General features: G+C 36.5%; 1 protein-coding gene across 10 annotated transcripts in view; it reads left to right on the forward strand.

Annotated features, from left to right (window-relative positions):
• The window catches only part of Scmh1 (Scm polycomb group protein homolog 1), a 182,605-nt gene that overhangs the window by 110,430 nt on the left and 47,219 nt on the right, over positions 1-24,956 (forward strand). The window lies entirely within an intron of this gene.

Below are 24,956 nucleotides of genomic sequence, written 5' to 3' on the forward strand. Positions count from 1 at the left end.
AAGGTCATTCTCAAGGTAAACATCCTTGGGCCTTATGGGTTTTGTAATGAGCTGGAGTGACATTGTAAGTATAATTGAGAAGACTGTAGCCAGATAAAAAAATCATTGGGCTTTGAAGTAAGATAATTACAGGTTTGAGATCCACCTGTATTTTTTACCTGTGTGGCTTCAGGGAGTTAATTTACCTCATTAAATCTCTAATTCCACATCTATAAAAGAATAACTACTTAATAAAGTTATTGTAAGGAATGAATGAGTTACATGGGCAAAATACATCTGGCAAATAACAAGTACTAAAATAATTTTTATGGTATTACTGCCGTTATAATTAGTTATATGCTATATTCATTATGATTATTACATAATATACTGTATTGTTATAATATGCTGCATTATTATTATTATAACACTATTATAAATTAACCACTGCCAGTGTAAAAGTATATATAAAGTACTGCAATAGTGCCATGAACCACCATAAACATTACTTTTGCGGATAATAATGAAGATCATCCAGGATAGATTTTGAGATAGCTGCTCTTAGGAAAATAATAATAATCCCATCCTCTTGAGTCTAAAAAGTACTACTGAATTTGAGAGAAGAGAAAGTTACCCCTCCTCTTGTCTGAGTTTCTTTTCTAAACCCCTGCTGAATTCATTCATTGAATTAGCCAAATATTTATCGAGTACCTAATTGCAAGCCAAACTGAGGATATAGCGGTAACAAAGATGAACAATGTCCCTGCCCCCATTGCATTTCTATTGTAGTGGGGTGAGACAGAAAATAAACATTTAAATCAAGAAGTAAGATTATTTCCGGGCTGAGGATATAGTTTAGTCTTAGTGTGTGTTTAGCATAAGAAAGGCCCTAGGTTCTATGCCTAGTACAAAGAGAGAGGGGAATGATGAGGGAGGAAGGGAGGAGGGAGGAGGGAGGGAAGGGGAAGGGGGAGGAGGGGGAAGAAGGAGGGGAAAGGAGAAGAGGGGAAGAAAGGAGGGAAGAAAAGAAAGAGAGGAGGAAGAAAGGAAGGACAGCAGGCAGATAGGCATTTAGGATTGATAACTTCTGTATAGAAAAATAAGGTAATTTTTCCTAAGGAAACAAAGCCTGATAAAATAGGGATAGTGAAGGTATGGGAGTTTTTTGTTTTCTAGCTTTATTGAAGTATAATTGACATAAAATAAATAGCATATATGTAAAGTGTACAACTTGAAGATTTTTTTTTGGTACCAGGGATCGAACTCAGGACCTTTTGCTTGCGAGGCAGGCAGTGAAACCACTGAGCTAAATCCCAGTCCCGAAGATTTTTGATATAAATATTCATGAAACCATTACAATCAAAATAATAAACATTTCTGTCATCTCCCAAAGTTTTTTTGTAGAGAGCGAACTTCTTTAGGTAGGATTTTTTTTTTTCAGGAAAATTTGTCTGAAAAGTTGGGATTGAGATCTTAATGATGAGAAGGAGCCATCATCCTAGGAAAGAATGCCAAGCATGTAGATGGGACAGCTAATACTGTGGTGCTGAGACATACATTTCATAGATTTCAAGTGCAGAAAGCAAACTGCTATAACTAGAATGCTCAGCCTGAGTGAGAAAGTGGTACAATTTGGCACTGGGGAACCTGGCAAGGGCCAAATCATATAGGTCTCTATATGTAAGCCAGAGTGAGAATTTTGATATTTATTCTAAACTTATTAGGGAACTATTACAAGAGTGTAAGGAATGAAGTAACAAGATTTGATATGCTTTTTGAAAATCACTTGAACTTGTATGTAGACTATAAAAGAACTTATAATTCAGCAATAAAAAGGATAAACAATCCAATTTAAAAATAAGCAAAGGATTTAGATATTTCTCCATAGAATATATACATGTGTCCAACAAACACTTGAAAATATGCTCAGAATTATTAATCAGTGGTAAAATGTAAATGAAAACCACAGTGGGATAGTACTTCCTACCCATGGGTATAGCTATAGTCAAAATATGGACAATAACAAGTATTGTGGAAGGTGTGCAGAAACTAGAATGCTCACACATTGCTTATGAGGTTGTAAAATGCTTCAGTCACATTAAAAAATAGTTTCAAAGCTATGCAAAATGTTGAACATAGTTACTGGGTGACCTAGCAGTTCCATTCATAGGTATATACCCAAGAAAATAAAAAACCTATGTCCACACAAAAAACACCATGAATGTTCTTGGCAGCCTTATTCATAATAGTCCAAAAGTTGAAACAACCTAAATGTTCCACAGCAGATGAATGGATAAATGAAATGTGGCATAGCCATATAATAAAATACTATTTGGAAATAAAAAGGAAATGAATTATTAATAGTGCTATAGCATAGACATACCATAAAAACATGGCAACTGAAAGAGAAACCATGCATTGTATGATTTCATTTATATGGAGTGTCCAGAACTGGCCAGATTACATAGAGATAGAAATAGACTAGTGGTTCCTAGGTGCTGGAGAGGAAGATAAATGGAAAGTAACTGCTAGTGGGCATGGGGTTTCTTTTTGGGACAATGAAAATGTTCTAAAATTAGATTGTGTTGATATTTGCACAACTCTCTGAAAATATGAAAAGACTGAATTGTAAATGGGAATTTTATGGCATGTGAATTGTATGTCATTAAAGCTGTTACCTAAAAGATCCTTGGGCAGCTCTATGGAAAATGAGTTGTATAATGATAGTTGGAGATGAGATGAGGGTGGCTTGGATTAGGATAGTAGCACCGAAATGGAGGCAACTTGGGGCAACATGATGGGGAGACACACTTCTTAATATAGAAAAGTCCCATTCTTCTATATGCTGCAAGAAACCTGCCCTGAGATTAGTATGAAAAATCCATTGCCTGCTGCCTAACTCGCAAGTGCAAGGTCCCAAGTTCGATCCCCAGTACCCAAAAAACAAAATCCAGTGCCATCCCTCTGCATGCTTTGTGAGGTAATAGCTATGAGAAGCAACAAGAACAGAGGCATCTTGGTACTGGCAGTGGAGTCATTTTTGTTTACTTGAAGCTAAAACAGGATAAGCTCTGGTGCTTTGGGCTTTTTTCAATGTTAGCTTTTTTTTTTTTTTTTTCATTTTCTTGCCTGGAAAATTCTGTTGTTTTTTAAATTCTGTTATTTTGCTAGGAAATCTCCTACAGCAGTTAGGCAGTTCTGCAGAGCCTGAAGGGTTGAGAGTCTCTGTATCCAGGAATTGTTGGGCATGTATTCCTTTCTGACTGTACCCCATGCTGATAAGAAGTATGACTTACCTGGGCCAGGGATTTAGTTCAGTGGCATGGCACCAGCCTCGAAAGCTCATGGTCCTGAGTTCAATCCCCGGTACCAAAAAAAAAAGTATGACTCACTGTGTGATTGATGCTTCTAGAGGAGTTTGCTTTTTTCTTCTCTTCTGTGTCTCTCTGGAGGCATTAGATCTTAACAGAAGATGGCCTGAAGGACCAACTTCCTTCAGTCATTATTCCAGCATCATTCCCTCCAATAACTCTCTCCTCCCCAACTTCATACTTCAGTAGGTCCAACAGTGGAGCTTTCCGTAATAGCAGAGATTTGGCCATTTCTGTGCCCTGGCTAAGGAGCAAGTGATGCAATGTGGAAAGAATGTGATTACACAGTTCATTTCACAAAGCAAGATGTTCTCTGGGCATATATCTGTTCTCTTTCTATCATACTTTCTCATCTATCCTTTCTACCTTCTGGTCATTAGTGTGCAAATGTTTAAAAATTCAGAGTAAGATGAGAATGTTTCTTGATTGTGCTAAGTAGGAAAGAATACCAGTGTTCATTTAATGTTCTTTTACACATTATTTTATTTTATCTTCCTGGTTACTTCCTGATTTCATTTCACATACATTTATGTATGATAAAACTGAAGCTCAGACAAATATATGACTGGGATCTGGTGATATCTGAGTCTAGAGGATGCAATCATAAGATCTTTTAGTGGAGCCAGCTGTCAGGGTCAGTGCACATTGAGCTATAGTGCCTTCCTTCATGTCACCCCTATACTTTCTCCATTTTTCCACTGGCTTCTCTTTAAAGCTTCATTTGAGATCCTGCATTTGGCTTCCAAATCCTGGTCAGAAATAGGAAAGCGGCAGTATGATGTAATACCAGAATACTGAGCTAGGTTCTAATCTCAACAGGGCCACAGACTTATTTTTTCTTGGAGCAAGTTTCTCTACACGTGAGAGGCTAAAATGGACATCTGAAAGTTTTTCCATCTCTGTAATACCATGTAGTTTAAGGATTGTGGGAATAGCTGTGACTGTCTCCTGTTTGATTCCTGATCATCAGTTCACCTGTCCTTGCTCTGCCTGTCTGAAGAATCTTGCATTCCAGCTGCTGTCAACCTCTCCCTTTCTCCCTTTGCTAGTCCAGTAGTATTCCTTTTAGCTCCTAAACTGATGGACAGCAGCTACCAAGCTTCCAATCAATTCAGGACACTTGGTTATAAAGGAAATTTTGCTTTCTGTAACCCATTTTTTTTTGTCTTAAAAATGAAACAGACACATCTTTATTTTTTTAATTTAAAAAGCAAGTAAACAATTCAGTCCACATGGCATGATTATGATGCTGATCATGCCTTCTGCCATCATAGTAACCCAGTCATTGTCCCATTGCTGCAATTTCAGGCTAGGCAAGCCAGTTTCAGGTTGTAGCATAGCTTCCTATGCACTTTTAAAATAGGAAAATAACATAAAACAAAATGTACTTTGCCTTTATATTTTTATTAAACATTAAGATATTGCTATTCTAGATTATACATCTCTTATGACTTCACATAGTATTAATTGGTTTTTTCTGCTCTCTACATGGTAATTTAACCACTTAACAGTTTCCCCCTAGTGTCACTCAGGCAGTGGAGTTGTTTATGTACTGACTATCCCAAGCATCACTAGGGCAGGTGTCATTTCAACCAGTTGAATCTTGTATGGAATAAATTTAATAAAATTGTCATTTTTATATTTTCTGTTATCTTATAAAAATTAACAAAAAAAAAATCCAACTTTTGGTCATCGTATATTTAAACAATCAGGCTGGTAAGTGGTTCAATATGAGAGTCCAGTAGAGAGAGATGCTGCCCTTGAGCATATGCATTAGAATAAATGATCAACCAGGCTTCCTTTATCCTCTCAGTCTACTTTTTTCACCTGTGATGGGTTTCATTAAACTCTGGTCAGTGCTGTGGCTAATATGCAAGTATATTACCCTTGCCCTGGAAACTTAAGAATTTGACTTTTGGTGGGGGAGGGGTACTGAGGTGTGAACCTAGGGCTTTCACCCTGAGCTATATCCTCAGTCCTTTTTCTTACATTAAGACAGGGTCTGGGTAAGTTGCCCAGGCTGGACTCAAAGTGTGATCTTCTGCCTCTTCCCCTCAAGTGCTGAGATTACAGGTGTGTGCCATCAGACCTAGCTTGAATTTGATGTTTTAAAATCAAACTTTCAGAATACTTCTTTCTTTTTGCTATGAAAAAAAATGGTTTCCATACTTTTAAGGATTTTCTCTTTTTGTTATGAAACTACGTAGCAAACTATTGTATAGTCATTTTTGGATCCTAGCACAGAAACAAAGTTAATTAAATTGTAAATCCTAAACTACAGAGGGAAAAACTAGGGTAGAGACAAGAATGACACAACTAAGATCCACTTATTTATAAGTCACTCAAGGTCTAATTGTGGAGTCATGACTAAGTATCAGTCACTAGATTGGTTGAGGGGACTCTGCCCTTAGAGTTTGCATGTATGTGCGTGTGTAGACCAGTAGAGAATTACGACTTTGGAGGGGCAAAGTGCAGAAGGACATTTAACCTAGTTGGGGGGACTGGAGGCTGTAGGGAATGCTTCCAAACAAAGTAGCATCCATACTGAAATCTGTAGAACAGGGAGGTGGAGACAGAATTCTAGCTAGCAGTAGAAACATGAGTAGAAGCCTAGAATTTTTAAAATTTGAAGAAGAAATGTTGTCAAGGGCCAAAAAGACATTTAAATGGCTAGATCATAAGATATAAAAAGAGGAGCAGGAAAAGATGAAGCTGGAAAGGAAAGCATAGCTTCAGTTTGAGGCCATCTGAAGACACTGTCTCTTTAAACCTTGAGTGATGAGGACAATGGGGTTCTAGGTGACACAGTTATGCCCAGAACTTGGCACACAGTGAAAAACATTGAGTAATGTTTTTGTTTATTTTTGTGCTTGACCCCAGGGCCTTGCATGTGCTAGGCAACCACTCTACCACTGAGCTACATCCCCAAACCCTAGTAATATTTGTTGAGTCAGATGGGTTTGCTGATTCCATTTCTATTTATCTTCATCTAAAACTGTTATTCAGGGCCGGGTATTTAGCTCACTGGCTCTGCCGCCTGCCTTGCAAGCACAAGGTCCCGAGTTCAACCCCCAGTACCCCCAAAAAAGAAGATGTATTTAAAACTATTATTCAGACATTATTCACGTAATTACAAAAATGAGACTATTGCTCAGATCTACTATGATATTAATAGCAGATTAAAAGCTATTTCCATTAGGGTTCTGTTTTTTAAATTTTGGAAAGCTCATGACCAAAATTGAAGATGGCAAAGGGCACTGAGACTCTTCTCCACAGCCCACATGCACCCACCTCACTCTCTAAACACTTGTACAACTCAACATCTGGATCATCCCCTTGCCTTTCTACCCAGTTTCTTTTTCTGTAAACCACAGCAAGCAGAAAGATACAGTCTCCATAGGAAGCTTCTGAGGCCAAGATATCTCTTGTCTCCTAAGAAAGTGTTCACTATGTGCCAGGGATTTAGCTCAGTGGTGTTCTGGTGCCTGCCTCACAAGCACAAGGTCCCAAGTACGATCCCCAGTACCAAAAAAAAAGTGTTCACTAGCCATGCCAGAAATGGTATGGGCATGTTGGTTAATAAGCAGTGCCAGAAATGGTATGGGTATGTTGGTTAATAAGCAGTGCCAGAAATGGTATGGGTATGTTGGTTAATAAGTAAAGCAAATTCTTCGGTGTCCTGAATGAGAGCAGCCAGTGGCAGTTTTCCTAATTTACCCTCTCAGATATATGCTCTCCAGTCTTGCCTTTATTTAATATATCATTTCCTCCTTCCATTCATACTCACATACACACACACACACACACACACACACACACACACACACAGAGTCTGCCTTTATTCCAACTTTGGCCTTGTAATTTAATGACATCTTGTAACTCTGGCCTTTGTTCACCTATCTCTCCAACAGGTGTAGAGCAGCCCATGTTTGCAGTACTGGGCTCAGTAGAGATTAGAGAGAATTTCTAGCTACCAGGTTGATTGAGTGATTGAAATGAAAACTTGGTGTGCAAACATAGCACCATGTAACAATAACAGGCATATGCCTACTATATATCAGTTATATAGTATATTAGTATATAGTATATTATATATAGTATAGTATATAGTATATTAGTTACATATAGTTTAATTAAGATGCCCAGGTATCCCCAAGAAAAATGCAACTGCACACAGAGCCATGGAAGTATTCTGTTTTAGTCAAGAAAAATATATTTACAAGATGACATTAGTGCAATGAGCCAGTACTCCTGTAACTGGTCTTCTCTTGGTGACATGTTTATGGTACACAAGAGGAATATGGAAAAGTGAGATGAATAGCACTATTTTTGGGGGGTTTACCAAGCATTGAACTCAGGACCTTGCACTTGCCAGGCAGGCATAGTGAATAGCACTGTTTTATGAAGCACAGAATCTGGGTTCTCCCACTGATTTTAATTATATGTGCCCAAGGGACAGAAGAACCTTGTCCCATGCCCCTGTTTCAGGTATCTTAAGTTGCCCCTTGGCTCTGCCCATTCTCTCCCCTTCTTCACCAACTCTACATGCCTGAGAATGGTAGCAGATGTGGGTATGTGTAATGAAACAGTTGGCATTTCTCAAATTCTTGGAAATAGTGAGGTGTCATTTAGGCAGTTCATAAATTTGACCATGCCTTCTGTTTTGTTGGGAATACATAGAACCCATGCAGGTTTATTTGGCAAGGTTTTATTGTAACACGTATTGCATGCCACCATCAATATCTGTCACGTTGTGAAATCCCCTATTTTCAGTAAATGTGGGTGATTTTTAGGGAAATCATATTGGAAACCAGTAGTAAAACTTCTGTTACTAAATTTTTCCATTAATTCCCAAGATTATTTTGAGGGTTTATTTCAACCAGAAATGAAAATTTTTGAGACTCAGTAATGACTGACTGGAAGAAAATCAAAACACAAACATTCATGCACATCAAGATGAGGGAAACGTGACAAACTCTTAAAGCAAAGATAAACAGGAAGTTAGGAGGATGATATGACAAGAAGGCCAGAATTTGATGGTGAGCTTTTAAAGTTCACTGTCTTGTGCTAAGGGAAGCTGAATTATGTTCATTTGACTCTACAACTGGCTTATGGGTGCTACCTCACATTGTGCTCAGCTGCTACCTGTCTGAGTGGTGTGGGTTTCCCCAGACAAATGAGCAGACCATCTTCTGAAAAGACAGTCTTCTACCTGTTGGATTGCTTTTCTTACCTACAACCTTAGACAGTTGAATCAATCCTGCCTTTGAATTTCAGTGATACGAAGCTTTTGAAGTTGTCTTGTAACCCCATCATGAATGATTTTAGTTACCTTTTTGTTTTCTCCACTCTGTACAGATTTATCACCTGTGAAGTGCCAGAGAAAATGTGCTATGTCTTTATAGTTATGGAAGTTCTCTCCCCAGTCTGTAGGGTAAAAATGAAGAGGGAAGAAAGCTGGATATGGAGCACCACAGGTGTTAGCTAGCTAGGCTCAGGGGAGGTAGCCTGTGCTTTATTAAGCAACTAGAATGTAGAGGAATGGAGTTTCAGCCTAGGCATCAGCCCAGCTGGCAGCACATAGCTGAACCCAGCCAAGTTAAACAAAGCTAATAAAGAACACATCCTCTAAATAACTTTGTCAAGGCCAGTGAGAGACTACTGTGAATGAAAATAAGGTTCAAGTCCAGGAAGCTGGCAACTAACTGGGTTCTCTCTGTTCTTTTTTTCTTTTCCATTGTCCATGTTCTCCTTGTCATATAAACACAAAAACACAAGCTGGACTGCCTTACGTTTTATGAATCTGTTAGCAATTCCATACATTCTTGTTGCTACAGAGAGGATAAATCTGTTGATAAGTTCTTTGGAGCAGCTAAGACTGCTAAGGACTATTTAGAAAAATCTAGAAGACAGCAGAGTCCTAATATCCTTCACTATTATAATGAGGGATGGTTAGTTCTTTATCTTTATTTTACTTGAGCATATACTCCAAATTTATTTATCAGTTTCAGGGTAACATAATGGAAAGAGCACAGACTTTGGAGACTGAAAAATATAGGTTCAAATCTTAGCATTAGCTATGCGGCCTCTGGCAAGTCTTTTAACCTCTCCAAGTTTAGTTTCTCCATCTTTGAAATACCCAACAATGGTGTTGTTCAGGAAAAAGCATTTATGTGATTGTTGCACATTGTGATTCTTGTGAAATGCAAGTTGAACTAATCACTTTTTTCAGCAAACATTAATCTCTCCCCTCATCGTGGTACTGGGTTTTGAGCCCAGAGCATTCTCACTGAGCTACCTCCCAGATTTTTATTTTGAAATAGGTTATCCCTAAGTCACTAAATTGCCCAGTCTGGGCTCAAACTTGTAATCCTCCTGCCTCGGCCTTCCCAAGTGCTAGGATTACAGGCATGAGCCACCACACCTGGCTTCGAACATTATCTTGAAAGAATAACTAACTTGGATATTCAGAAGGCACTTTCTCCAAAATTAAATGATCTTGTCACTTCAAAGAAGACAGCCCATGAGCATCTGCTTCCAATGATAAATTTAAACTTTCAGGTGAAAAAACAGAAGTTTGAAAAAATGCATCCAACAACATGAGCTTGCATCTTTCCAGTACATAAAGACTATTGTATTCTCTCCCATCTAGAAGTTACTTTGGCTAAAATTAAATTAGTCACTTTAATTTATTTTTGGGGGGTGGGTTGGTACCGGGGATCGAACTTGGAACCTTACGCTTGTGAGGCAGGCAGCAATCCCCGGCCCCTCACTTTGATATTAAATGTGAGCTGTTAGGAGGGCAAAAAGTGATACAATCCTAGAATCTCATGTTTAGAGGAAACCTCAAAGGTCATCGAATTCAACCTCCCACTAATTCAGGACTCACCTTGACAGCATCCCCTTTAAATGCTCATACGCCTGCACTTAAACACTTGCACAGACACATTGTAACCTTCCAAAGGAGCACCATTTATGTGTGATAGTTCACATGGGTAAAATAATTCTTTATTTGGAAGTGAAACATGCTTTCCTCCAGTATTGGTCCCCTGGCTCAAATTTGTCTATTGTTTCACCCGAAGCCTTTTCACAAGAAGCTTGTTCTTGATCTTGTTCTTCCAGTATTATTTTTCTCCAGCCAAATTTTGAAACATGATGGCCTTGTTAGAAAAGATTTTCTGATGATTCATTTTTTTTCCCCACTAGCAAGTAGAAAAGGTAATTTACAAGATTTGAAGAGTGTGCTTTTTGTTTTGGTACCAGGGATCGAACTCGGGACTTTGTGCTTTCGAGGCAGGCAGCAGAACCACTGAGCTAAATCCCCAGCCCTGAAGAGTGCGCTTTTACAGTTCTCTTTTGTCACAGTATCCAAGCTGTGATGAAAGTAAAACTTCCATCAGACAAGAGAATTCCTCCTCTTTTTCCTGTAATAACTTCTCTTCATTCATATCAGTAGGTACATAGAGTATTTGCCCTTAGAAATATGGAAGCCCACCTTAATACTAACTTCACTCACACATATATAGTCAATAATCACTGTATACCTCCTAGAAAAGATTGCAAGTCACCAGGCTAGACCATAACAGTATGTTTAATCTTTGGTTTATATCCTATTTAGTTCTTGGTCAAACTAATCATTTTTTAAAATTTACTTATTTATGGAACTAGAAATTGAACCCAATGTAGCTTCACATTAGCTACATCCCCGGCCCTTTTAAAATTTTTTTTCACTTTGAGATAGTCTCACTAAGTTGCTAAATTGCCCAGGCTAGGCTTGAACTTATGATCCTCCTGCCTCAGCCTCCCAGAGTGCTGGGATTACAGTATGCACTAACATACCCAGCTTCTAATCATTTTTTGAATGTTGTCTAGAATGATGTTTAATGAGTACTGTCTGAATAAGAAAGGAAATGTACATTTACCAAGCTCATGCAAGGTCCCAAAGACACATTGATACATTATCTCAGTAAGCTTCAAAAACTACTCCCCCCTCCTGGAATTTATAGTAATTGTCCTTGATTTACATATAAGAAAACTGGGGCTCAGAAAAATTAGAGGGGGGGAGTACAAACTAAAATTTGTTGAGTCCCTAGGTAATGTCAGACAATATTATTTATAAATCATCATCCATTTATTCATTAATATATTGTCAAGATTCATATAGTTTTCATTCATTCAGTTTTCTATATACTATGATGCTTATTCCATTTTGTACCATTAGATACAATATTTTTAAATATTTAACTTATTTTTGAGGGAAATTATTTTCTGAAAAAAAAATTTTGTTACTGTTCTCTACCATCAAACCTGAAACAACTTTCATCCAAATCAACTAATTCATTTACATATCTCGGCTCAATGGCAACATCTCTAAAGGCCTAGTTTACAGTATTTAAACACATCCTCAAACTTAAACTTCATAATAACCCATAACTAAAAGAGGTTATTTGCAAGGATTTGAACCTAGGTCCTGGTTTCTGACTTCAAAATCTATGTTATTTCTACTACACTGCACTCCTCTGTTCCTCAGAAGAGGTTTAGAGATAATCCTAAGTAGATAAAGCTGATGAAATTATGAATATGGAGTTAGTGTTAAAGTATTTTGAGAATTGTGAAGTGTGATTCTCATACAAAGGGTTTGTATTAATTATTTTAGAAATGTATTAGTGGGACCTACCAGAAACCCCAGAGCTCTTAAACCAGCACTGGTGATTGGGAACCATTTGATGATTCTTTTTTTTTTGTACCAGGGATTGAACTTGGGTCCTTGCGCTTGTGAGGCAGGCAGTGGAACCACTGGGCTAAATCCCTGCCCTGTACGGAAGCATTTGAAATGTGTGTAGGGAATACAGTGAGAAAGACCAGGAGTGGAAAGAGATCCTTCAAAGCACCAATAACTATTTACTGTATATATATGCACAAGAGAAACTAGCTTCTCAGGCTAGGCACAGCTGTTCAGCTGTAGAAAATGAAATGCACTTAGTCCTCACAAGGGAAATCATTTATGACTGAATAGAGCTACCTGTGTACATGATTTTGTAACCAGCTAATGTTAGTGGAGATAATAGCTAGGGATTTTAACTTTCTTGGAATTACAAAGAATTGGAAGAGCCATCTCGAGGCACTGGGAAGGACATCTCTGACAGTAGTTTGAGCACACTATCTTGCTTCCCATCCTCCTGTACAGCTACTAGTAGTCTGTGTTTTGTATTACCTGGAAGCCTCTTTGGATCAAGGTTCATGGTGCTCTTCTGGTTTCTTTTGCTTTTTCATGACAGTGTACTACCATCCTTTGTGTGTGTGTGTGTGTGTGTGTGTTGAGAATTATATTAACATACGTCAAATAAAATAATGTTCTCATCTTGACTAACTTGGTAGGAGGTAGGCCCTAATCCCATCCCATAAAATGTGTATACATTTTCCACATGAACATTAAGGGGTTTTTAAACTTGGCTTTCCCAGTAACATCTGTAACTTATACTTGGCTCTCAGTGTATACATGATGTTGAAAATTCAGTAAATTCAATCAGAAATACTTAACTTCTCATGTGTATTGGCAGTGTGTGAGGTACAATACAAGATTTAGTTCTATTAGGGGAGATGAGATACAAATAAATATTTTCTGTATCCTGTTTAGATTTGATATATTTTTTAGAACCCTAGAATCCTCATAGAACATTCGAATGCAAAGAACTTTTTTAAATTATACTAACTTTGTGACTTAGCAAGTTATTTAATCTCCCTTAACCTTAGTTTTTTCATCTTTTAGGTGAGGACAATAATAGCCCTTACTCATAAGCTCTTTTAAAAAGTGTCATTTTCTACTCTAAAGCCATTATTTTATGCATAGGAAGTTGAGGCCCAGTAAGTCACTTCCTTAAATTTTATTTGTCTTAACTGTCAGATGATGTATGTAGTTTGTATAGTAATAGGTAAAGTTAATCTTTCATGGTTAGTATTAAAAGTTTATGTATATTATAAAACCAGATGCTTTTATAAAATGATTGTCAAAATATGACAAATTTAATATTCAGAAATATGTAAATATATAAAGTTCAAAATATATAATTTGCTATTTTTTTTTTCTGGTACCTGGGATTGAACTCAGGACTTTGTGCTTGCAAGGCAGGCACAGTGCCACTGAGCTAAATCCCCGACCCTATAATTTGCTGTTATACAAATTGAATAGGTGAATAGAGAGAAGCCAGGTATATGCCTGTAATCCCAGCATTCCGGGAAGTTAAGGCAGTAGGATTGCAAATTCAAGCCCAGGCTGGGCAAAGACCCTACTCAAAAGAAAAAAATTGAAAAAGGACTGGGGATGTAGCTCAGTGCGTGTGAACGCCCTGGGTTCAGTCCCGGCACTACCACCACCCCTAGTAAAAGAGGAAAGGGGTAGGTTGTATAAGACTTCTTGGATTTGTGTCATTTATTTAAGGATGCCTAAAGTTGGTAGCCAGTTGGAGAAGGAATTCCTGGGAGACTAATCTGTGAAGGCATAAGCTAAGAAAAAGAATGACTCTGAAAGCTGAAACACAAGGGCATATGGCAGGAAACTTAAATCAGAGGAAATGACAGAATAAACAGAGCTTGTGCAGAGGGACTTTTTCCCAGGAAAAAAGAAGAAACATGGAAGATTTTAACTAAAGGAGTGACACAATCATCCTTGTTATTCAGACAGACTTCTGTGACCTGTTAGATAAAACATAGAGGTAATGATGGGTGGCAATAAGTTAGAGGCAGGGAGACATCAATTCACCATTTCAGTGATTAAGGCAAGAGATGATGAAGATCTGAATTAAGGTAGTCACAGTGGAATTGGAATGAAATAAATGACTTTAAAACATTCAGGAGACAATTTCTCTGGAAAAGCTTATTCTTTCTTTAGCTACATTCCATTAAGCTTTCAGTGTTAGAGACTCTTAGAACTGGAAGCGTGTGAAGATCAAGCTTAAGAAAACCATGGACTTGGGCCAGGGATTTAGCTCAGTGGTTTCGCAGCCTGCTGCGCAAACACAAGGACCAGAGTTCGATCCCCAGTACCAAAAAAAAAGAAAAGAAAACCGTGGACTTGATGTCAAACTTAGCAAATAGAGTAAATACTGAATTGGAAGTAGACCATGTTGTCAACAGAATGTGCCACATCTAAACATGGACATGTATAAAAACCAGGAAGCTAAGTCTGAAATCAGCCAGCACAGTTTCAAAGCAAGACCAGTTAGTTGCCTAAATGAATTTGCAGTGAAATACACAATTTCTTCCAACCTTAAAGCCAGAATACTCTGAACTAACTTCTGAAAGGGTAATTTGACTTCTAGATAATACCTTTTTTTTTTTTGGTACTGGGGATCAAACTCAGCACCTTGTGCTTGCGAGGCAGGCACCGGAACCACTGAGCTAAATCTCTGGCCCTAGATAATACTTTTTATTCCAGAAACACCAAAATAATTACCATAAACCCCTTCATTATTTTAGATAAGATATATTTGCCCTTTTGTATACCTAGTCATATTATACATTGCCAGTGTTGGAGCAGAATTGACAGTTTTCAGAGTAATTAAAAACTAGCATGTGAATAAATGGCATTTCTTTAATCAGCTTGAAAAGCTAGAAATTGCCAGTGATATGTGTAATCCTTGTAGTAACTGGTCCCAGATAATGCCCAAATTAGCCCCTGTGAAATAAAAAACATTAGGATTTTTCATACCAATTATTACTGTGAGAAGTATGAGCAAAAAGATAGTGAACGGGGGAAAGGAAAGCAGAATACCGAACTGTTTTGCACTCTGAACTCTCAAGTTAGTTGCTCCACTTTAGCCAGAGGCACATAGTATGTCCAAGGCCTATACTGAAGCTTTGGGAACTACATAGAATGTAGATTAGCCTGTGTTCTGAGAGTCTGTAAATATACTGGGGAAATAAGACATAAAGCACTGAAAAAGCAGTGAAAGCAAAGCAGAATCCTAAAATCAAATGCTAGATTATGGGTTACATTCATTCATGCAACTAACATTTATTGAATACTTACCATGAGTACAGTATAATGCAAGGAGGTGGAGATAGGAAGTTATATCTTTCCTTGGGAGGTTATATTCTTATTAGGGGATTACAGAACATACATAAGCAAACAAATACTGTTAATTTCTCCCAACAAAAATAAAGCAGGGTATAATAGAAGTGGGTAATAAAGAATGGGGGTAGGGTGGGACGGTATTGTGTTATATAGGATGATGAAGGAAAGCATCATCAGAAGTACTATTTGAGTAGAGATACAGATATCTTAGAAAAATAAATTATTTCCTGGCCAAGGGAGTTGGAAGTTTTAAGTGCACAAAGCAATAGGGTACTCTATGTGACAATTCTCAAACAGTGCTCCTTGGGCCCTTGTGATCCCCAAGAACTTTTCAAAGGATCGTCAAGGTCAAAACTACTTTCAAAATAACATTAACTCCACTTGGCATTTTTGCTGGGTTGATATTTGCACTGATGGGTGCACAAGAAATGATGAGTAAAACTGCCAGCGCTTTGAGATGAATCAAGGCAGTAACATCAAATTGTAATGATAGTAATAATACATTTTACCACTACACGTTGCCAAGGAACCAAAATAAAAAAGGAATGAGGAGGTGGAGCAAGAGGAGGAGAATCCAGGCTTATTTATGAGTGTCCTTGATAAAGCAGCCAAATGTATTAACTTTATTAAATTTCAACCTTTACATACATATCTTTTTAGTTGTTGTTTTGAGACAGTCTTTCTATGTAGTCCAGGCTACTCTCCAGGGTCACTGTGTAACTCAGACTGGCCTCAAACTCATGGCAGACCTCCTGCCTCCGCCTCCCAAGTGTTGGAATTACAGGCATGCACCACCATACCTGGCTTTACATACGTATCTTTTTAATGTTCTGTGTGATGAGAGTAATTCTGCTGCCACTGAAATTTTGTGTTTGCCTCAAGAAAAAGCATCTGTACAGTTGAGCCATCAGGTGAATTGACCACTTTCTTGAAGAATCTGTATAACTCAGTGAAACAGTGTGTTCTAGATGACCAAGTCATGATGTTACATAATCATATGTGGATGAAAATTCATTCCAAGTTCAAGGTAGACCAATAGATTTTAATATTAACAAAGTATGAAAAGTTCATTGGTATGGTTTCAGATTCCACATTTCAATTAACATTGAGGAAACTACCACTTTTTGAGTTTTGCTGTAATACCAAGGGTAAATATCCAGAATTACTTGAAGTCTTTTTAAATACTCCTCCTTCTCCAAATATCTCCAAGTATGTGAATTTCCTTCATATATTTCAACCAAAATGATACATGGTAACAGATTGTCTGCAAAAGCAGATAGGAGAATCTAGCTATCTTTTAGGTCAGACATGAACAAAATTTGCAGAAATTTAAAGTAATGACATTCTTGTCATTATTTTTTGGGGGGTGGAATACAGTAATTTTCATAAAAATAGAGTAGAAAGTGCTCCTGAAACCAAAATCACTAGCTTAGTGTATGCAGCATAAAAGTGTTGTTAAAAGTGATCTAGGGAGAGTGGCAAGAAATAAGTCATGAGGGTTCAGATCATAAAGGATTCACTAGGTTTGCAGAAGGATCTTGACTTCATGGGTGAGATGGACAGTTTTAGAGGTTTTGAGGAGAGGAATAATGAGATCTGAAGTATGTTTAAAAGGCTCACTGTGGTAGCTATGTTAAAATTAGACTAGAGAAGCAGGGACAAAACATTTAAAAGACTCTGTTGCACTGATTCAGGTTAGAGATAATGAATGGTGGCTTAGACCAAGGAAATAAGAGAGGGAGTGATGGGAAATAGTCTGATTCTAAATGTGTTTTGCAGTTATAGCTGATGAATGCTGATAGGATGGACATGGAGTATGAAAAGACATGTGGGTTTGTGTTTTCAAAGTGCATTCCCTAGACCATTATCATCAGCATCACCCAGGATCTTGTTAGAAAAGCATATTCCCAAATCTACAGAGTCAGAAACTTAGAAACCTGAAGTTTAATAAGCCCTGTAGGTGATATTGATGCTGGCAGAAGCCTGAGAGCCACTGGTCTCAGGAGTCTGTGTATGGATAGAGAAGAAAAGCTGTGCAATGACTATCTTGGGACCCTCTCAACATTTATAGATTGTTAGGATATTTTGGGGTCTTTCTTTTACTACAATAAGAACCTTGGTTCCCACCAACATCAGTCCTATAATACATATAAAATAGTTTTTTCTAGACTTATGCTGTGGGAAAAAAATATCTATTAGGGAGAATTCAAGATTTGTTTGCATTTTACCCTCCCTAGCTAGATAGCAGATATATGAAGTACTGTGTTCAAAAGTTAATTGAATTACTTTTTCCTCAGTGTTATGATATTCCTGTAAAGTACAGTTGGATTCATCTGTTTGTATTTACATTGTTTTAGGTTTAGTTTTTCCTTTCTTGATTTAATTTTATTAATTAGGTAGAAAATTAATTTGCTTCAAGAGTCAAAAAAGTTTTGAGAGAAGTATTCTCCTTCCCCCTTTCCACCATATTCCCTTCACTACTACTACCTTTTATAAGCAATCACTTTTGTGCTTTTCTGGTTTATCCTTCCAGTGTTTCATTTTACAAAAGGAAGCTGATATATGCATGTCTTCCTACCTCTCTTTCTTGCGCTGTTCTCTATTGTCTTTCACACTTTGCTTTCTTTTTTCACTTAGTAGTATACCGTAGCAGCCACTCTATCATGAACTCATACAGATCTCCCTCATTCTAAGCTATAGAATATGCTGTTGTATATTTTTACATATTATAGTTTAGCTCAGCAATCTTCTATGCTTGGGCATCAGGTAATTTCTGGTATTTTACAATTACAAATAATGTTGTGGTTAATAAACTTGCATATATATTTTTTCATATTTGGAAATACATCTTGAGGATAAATTTCTAGAAGGTATTGTTGGGCCCCAGGGTAATACTTTTATTGGATATTGCCAAATTCTCCTCCATAAAGATGATATGAGTTTTTATTCTCACCAGCAGTGTAGCAGTGCCTGTTTTCCTGTGGCCTTGTCAACCATGTACTATCAAGCTTTTGACTTTTTGTCAATATGCTAAGTGAGAAATGATTTCTCATTTTTTATTTTCATTTCTCTTTTGAATGAAGTTTAACATCTTTTCATATGTGTAAGGACCATCTTACCTTTTTTCTGTGCATATGTGAATTGTCTTTTTCAGTGTTTTGCCCATTTACTTCTAGGTCTTTTTCCCCCTTAAAAAAGGGGACTTTTAAAAAAAGTCCTTTGTATATTTAGGTATATTAACCCTTTTATTGTGATCTGTATTATAAATATTTTCTCCCAATATGTACTTTGCATATGATGTTTTTAGTATGTTTGCCTACTTGCCATGCAAACATTTTGATTTTATTCTAGTTAAATTTATCAGCTTTTTATAATAGGGATTCACCTACATTTTCTTGTAATAGTTGGATAAGTTTTTATGTGTATATATTTAGATTCCTTATCCATTTAGTTTTCTCTTGTATATGATGTGAGAAATAGATCTAATTTTCTTTTTCCAGTGTCTATCCATTGTTCCATCATTTATTAAAATGTCCATCTTTGCCCTGGTGATTTGAGATACCAACTGTATCATATACCAGATATATTTTGCTACTTTGTTGGCATAGCTATCCATTTATGCACCAGTACCACAGTTTTAACTGTAGAGGCTTTGTAGTTTGTTATAAGATCTGCTAATACTAACTCCTTTCAGATCTTATTTTTTGTTGTTTTCTAAGCAATATTTTTTGTTGTATTCTCATGGTTGTTGCTTTTGTTTTGTTTTGTTCTGGTTTTGGTACCAGGGATCGAACTCCGGACCTTGTGCTTGGGAGGCAGGTGGCAGCACCACTGAGCTAAATCCCTGGCCCTCACGGGTTTATTTTTTAACTTTTTTTCTTTTTTTCTTTCTTTTTTCTTTTTATTCTTTTTAACTTTTTTTTCAGTGCTAGGGATTTATAAGGACAAGAGATATCTTTTTATTTGTTCAAGTCTACTTGTATGTCTCTCGGGAATGTTTTGTAATTATCCTCATATGGATTTTATATATTTGTTGCTAACTTCATTCCTAGATATTTCATCTGTCTGTACTATTCTAAACAGAGGTTTCCCTTCCACTACATCTTCTAATGTCATTTTTGTGTATATGAAGGCTGTTGAGTTTTGTGTGTTAAGTATATGCTGTTTCCTTATTGCATTTTTTTACTGTATGAGCTACTTTTATCACTGATTCTATAATTTTATCACTGATTTTATGGAAATATAATTCAAGCCACATATGTAATTAAAATTTTTCTTGAAGATGCATTTTTAAAAGAAAAAGGCAAAATTAATTCAGTAGTACATTTAATTCGTAATATCCAAATAATTACCATTTTAATATGTAATTGATATAAAACATTATTAATGAAACATTTTACAGTTTTTACTAAGTCTTCAAATTCCAGTGTGTATTTCATACTTAACACATCTCAATTGGAACTAGTCAAGTCAAGTTCTGTGTCTTTCAGTAGCCATATATGCCTACTGCTTTTTGTATTGTATAATACATACCTGGAGTTTTCCAGGTATCTACCATGTCATCTGCAAATAGAAATTGTCTTACTTTTATTTAATTCTTAGGCTTCTTCTTGTTTTCTTTCATTAAAATACATTGGCCAATACCTCCAATACAGTGTTAAAAATTAGTAAAGATAGTAGGCATCCTTGGCTCACTCCTAGCCTTTGTGGGAATCCCTCTTATGTTTCTCTAATAAGACGTTTCTTTTAGACTCATGTTTGTTGAGACTCTCATGCATACAAAACTCAGGAAAAAATGAAGCTGCCTCATAGGAAAGGGAAGAAATCAAGAACTAAAATTGTAGCCTCAGATATTCCTGTTAGTACATATATTTGCTATTTAGAAGGAAGGAAAATTAGTGGCATCATGTATTTGTTTATTGTTTCCCTGCATTTGAGAAAACCCTCTTACAATATAAACAAAGAACCTAAAATTTGTACGAAAGCCATCAACTTTTAATATTAAAGAAGAAATCATCAAAATGCTAAAAGAGGGCCAGGGATGCGGCTCAGTGTCACCATGCCTGCCTGGCATGCTCAAGGTCTTGACTTTGATCCACGATACCAGGAAAAAAAAAATGCTAAAAGAAGCCCATATGTTGAAAAATCTGAAAAGAAAGAATACTGAGATGGTTTCAGATATCAAAAAGAAAAGGCATCGTTTGATTGAAATCCAGAATGAACTGCTTCTGTTAAAACAATGACTGAAACAACTACAAACAAAGTAAGATAAACTGAAGGAGAGAAAGTCTTCCCTCAGGAATGTAGCATATTCTTTCCTAATTTGAAACATCTTTATCAAGATTATTTAGATCTTCAAGAATAAAAAACATACACAAAGGCAACATATATGTCTTACCCAGCCTTCCAGCTCTGTTGTTTAAAGCAGAAACTCTTAGGAAATGAAAACCATCTGTAAAATATCAGTCATAGTTATAGAAACTCCTTAACCAGAAGAAAGAAGACCAGTCGACTAAAATATGCCTGTATAAAGTTAGTACTTTCATAATTGAAACTTCTTTTTTGAAAAGAAAAAAAGATGTTGCCTTTAGAATTAGATATACATGTAGGGCCGAGGATTTAGCTCAGTGGTTTCGTCGCCTGCTGTGCAAGTGCAAGGACCTGTGTTCAGTCCCCGGTACCAAAAAAAACTTTAGATATACATGTTTTTATCATGTTAAGGAAGTAGCTGACTATTCTTATTTTCCTAAGTATTGAATTTTGACAGAGGAATGTTCAGTATTTATGGAGAGAGTCATCACATAATTTTTCTCTTTAGCTATATTAATATGGTCTACTGATTGATTTCCCAGTATTACACTATCTTTGCATTCCTAGTAGAAACCCAGCTTGGTCATGGGCTTCTTCTTTAAACTTATTTTATATATTCTTTTTTTTTTTTTCTTTTTTGGTGCTGGGGATCGAACTCGGAACCTTGTGCTTTCGAGGTAGGAGTTGGAACCACTGAGCTAAATCCCCGGCCCTTTGAACTTTTTTTAGAAGTAATTTAAAGCTCACAGAAAGTTACAAGAATAGTACAAAGACTCTCTTTACCCAAATTAACCAGTTATAAATATTTCACCTTATTTGTTCTATCATGTGCTTTCTCTACCATAGATAAAATTTTTAACACTGATGCAATAGTTTAGCCTGTAATCCATTTTTTTTTCAGTTTACTCAATAATGTGCCTTATTTTCTTAATTTGATGTTAGAATCTGATTACTAATTTTTATTTACCATTTTTATATCAGTATTTATAAGTAATATTTGTAATTTTCTTAGTTCATACTATCTTTTTTAGATATATCAATGTTACCTTTACTTCAATGTTATCTTTACTTCATAAAAAGGATTTAGGTTTCCTTCATTTTCTATGCTCTTAAAGAATGTAAATAACATTGGTACTATCTCTATAAAGTCCTGGTAAAATTCTCCTATGGAACCATCTTGGCCTGCTATGTGGTTGTAAGAGAGTTCCTTGATAACTTTCCCTCTGTATATTCCATTATAATTGGTCTCATATACTTAAAATTCCTCCTGTGGAGTTGTGTGGGCCTGCTACTTTGTTATAGGGTAGTTACTTCATACCTTTTATTACTTTTTCCATCAAAATTGATCTGTTTAAGCTTTCTTTTTTTATTGGGATGAATTCCAATAAACTGTTTCCCTAGGGAGTTATCCATTCCAACTAGGTTTTCAAATTTAATTGGATAAAAAGGGCAAAATGGTCTCCTTTGGGTTTTTAGTTGACTTTGATTCAGTCATTTTGCCCATTGTTGCTTCTTGTTATACTTTTTCTTTCTCCCTTTTATGCTTGATTAAATTAACTGTTCATCTATGTTGTTTACTGTTTTTAATTATATATGAACTTATAATTAATTATATGTGTCTTCAAGACAAACACACCCCTTCAGGCTAACCAAGCTCCCAAAGCCTATGTATAGAAGGATCAGAGTAGGGGATTGGTCAGTATACTTTATGGAATAGCATCCCCCCAAGATGCACATCTAGTTTTATAGAAAGATTTATAACTAAGCATGATAAATTTATTATGCTTATATAGAAGACTGGTCTTACTTTAAAGAAATGCATGTTGAAGGAACTACAGACCATAGAAGTCTAGCAAAGAGAAATTTATCAAAGTGGTATAACAGTATAGTTTCAAAAACAGCACTGTTTGTTCTGTCCTGGGTCACTGTTCTTTTTACTGTGCCACATGTGGTTCACTGGGATATGAAGGCTAGAAATTTACTCCTTCCTTTACTGATTTCTTTTCACCTTTTAGTTTGAGATCTTCCAGAACATTGGCTGTACATATTTCATAAAACCTCAGGTTACTCTCTTGGTCTTTTCCTCAAATACATTTGGGTTTTTTTGTTTTGTTTTGGTTTGGTTTTGGTACTGAGGATCGAACTTGGGACCTTGTGCTTGCGAGGCAGGCGACAGAACCACTGAGCTAAATCCCCGGCCCTCACTTGGTTTTATTTAATTTGTTGTTAGTGATATGATGCAAAAGATTGCTGTCCTATGTTTTCATGGAAATAACCACAAATTTTCATTCCTTGTGTATTATTTCTTAAGAAAATGTTCATTATTAGCTTCCATTTTCAGATAGCATTAGGCTGATTTTACACCCTAACTGTACACATTGTCTCATTGTTGGGAGGCTAAATAACCTACCATTTATCACATGCACTTTCCCTCCTTCCTTTCCACGAAGAACATACCACTTGTACAAGAAAGAACATACCACTTGCAGGTGGCAAACTCAAGATAGAAACCAGATCTTTCTGATTCCAAAGCCTGTGAACTTTTTACAAAATCTGACTTTTAGGTCATACATATCTATCATCTGTAAAGATCTAAAAGTCACTTAGAACATAAAATATCCACAGAGATTCTTTTTTTTGTTGTTTTTTGGGGGGGTTTTTTGGTACCGGGGATCGAACTCGGGTCCTTGCACTTGTGCAGCAGGCGGCAAAACCACTGAGCTAAATCCCTGGCCCTCCACAGAGATTCCTAACCTTCTTCAAAACCTACTTCTTTAGTTTTCCCCATCATGGTAAATGACCAAAAACCTAAAATACATCCTAAATTTTCCTTTCTTCCCCCTACTCTGTTTAGTTAAGCAGCACTATTAGCTCTGCTTTCAAGATACTTTCCATTTATCTACCTTTTATAATCCTCATGGCTATCACTTTACTCTCAGTCACCTATATCTATTGAAACAGACAGTCTCCTTAAGATTTCTCTGCTTTTGGGGCCGAGGATGTAGCTCAGTGGCACTGTACCTGCCTTGCAAGTACAAGGTCCTGAGTTCAATACCCGGTACCGCGAAGAAAAGATTTGTCTGCTTCCATTCTTACTGACCTGTAAATCCATTTTCCATAGAGTATCCAGAATTATCTTCTTCAGAAATAAATTAGATCATGTCCTTACAATGGCCCAGAAGGCCCTACATGACCTAACTACATCTATTTTTCTGAATCCATCTAGTATTTCCTTTGTTTTCTTGGTTGCAGTCTCTCTTCCTTTTTGTTTTTTAAACAAGTAAAGCTCATTATTTTCCCTAAGGCCATTGCACCCGCTCCCTCCTCTGCCTGGAACTCTATCCTAGATCCTCACTTACTTGGTTCCATCTTCTCAGCAGAAACTTCATTTTCCACTAAATGAATTTTCATAAAATATAACCGTCTATATAATATTTTCTCAATAGTGAGTATTTGTTGGATGATTGTATGAATGAATGAATGAATGAGAGGAAAGATGTATAGTATGATAAAAACAGAGTTTGAAATAAGTCATCTGAAATTCAGATTCTATCTCTTACTCAAATTAATTGATTTAAAATATGCTTCATAGACACAACTTAAAAGCTCATTGTTTTAACTGGCAGTATACTGTTTCTTATGCACCTTAGTAAATTTTAATGACAGTGACAGTTTGTCCATTCCGCCATTACACATAGTGTGCTAACTGTTTCATAGGAGGTGCTCAATAAATGTCAATTTTTTTTATATTTTTAATTTTTTGGTATATTTTAGGTATACAATATAATGACATTCATCATTGGGAATTTGCACCTTTACATACTGTGTCTTGGTTCCTGTTTTTTTCCCCATTCCCCTGCCCTCCCTTCAAACCCTCTGCCCCTCCCTATATATAAAGACTGTTTCCATTTTTTTCATTTTCTCATATTAATTCCATTCCCTTCTTTCCTTTCTCCTACCCCTCCCACTTCCCTTCCCCTTTGCCCCTTTTCTTCCTATTTCACATTGTCTATTATGCCTTTTAGTCATTATTTACCCTTTCAGTTTCTCACACTAGAGAAACTATTTGGTATTTACACATGTGTGTCCTGTTTATTTCACTTAAGAGTATTGCCTTAGTATGCATCCATTTAGCTATAAACTTCTCTAATTTCTTGTTCTTTCTGGCTGAATAGTACTCCATTTTGTAGAAAAACCACATTTTCTTTATCCAGTCTACAGTT

Source organism: Heterocephalus glaber, unplaced genomic scaffold (assembly GCF_053883595.1).
Source record: "Heterocephalus glaber isolate CG9 unplaced genomic scaffold, H.glaber_assembly_v1.0 deba00001452, whole genome shotgun sequence".
In the NCBI taxonomy this organism is placed as follows: Eukaryota; Metazoa; Chordata; class Mammalia; order Rodentia; family Bathyergidae; genus Heterocephalus; species Heterocephalus glaber.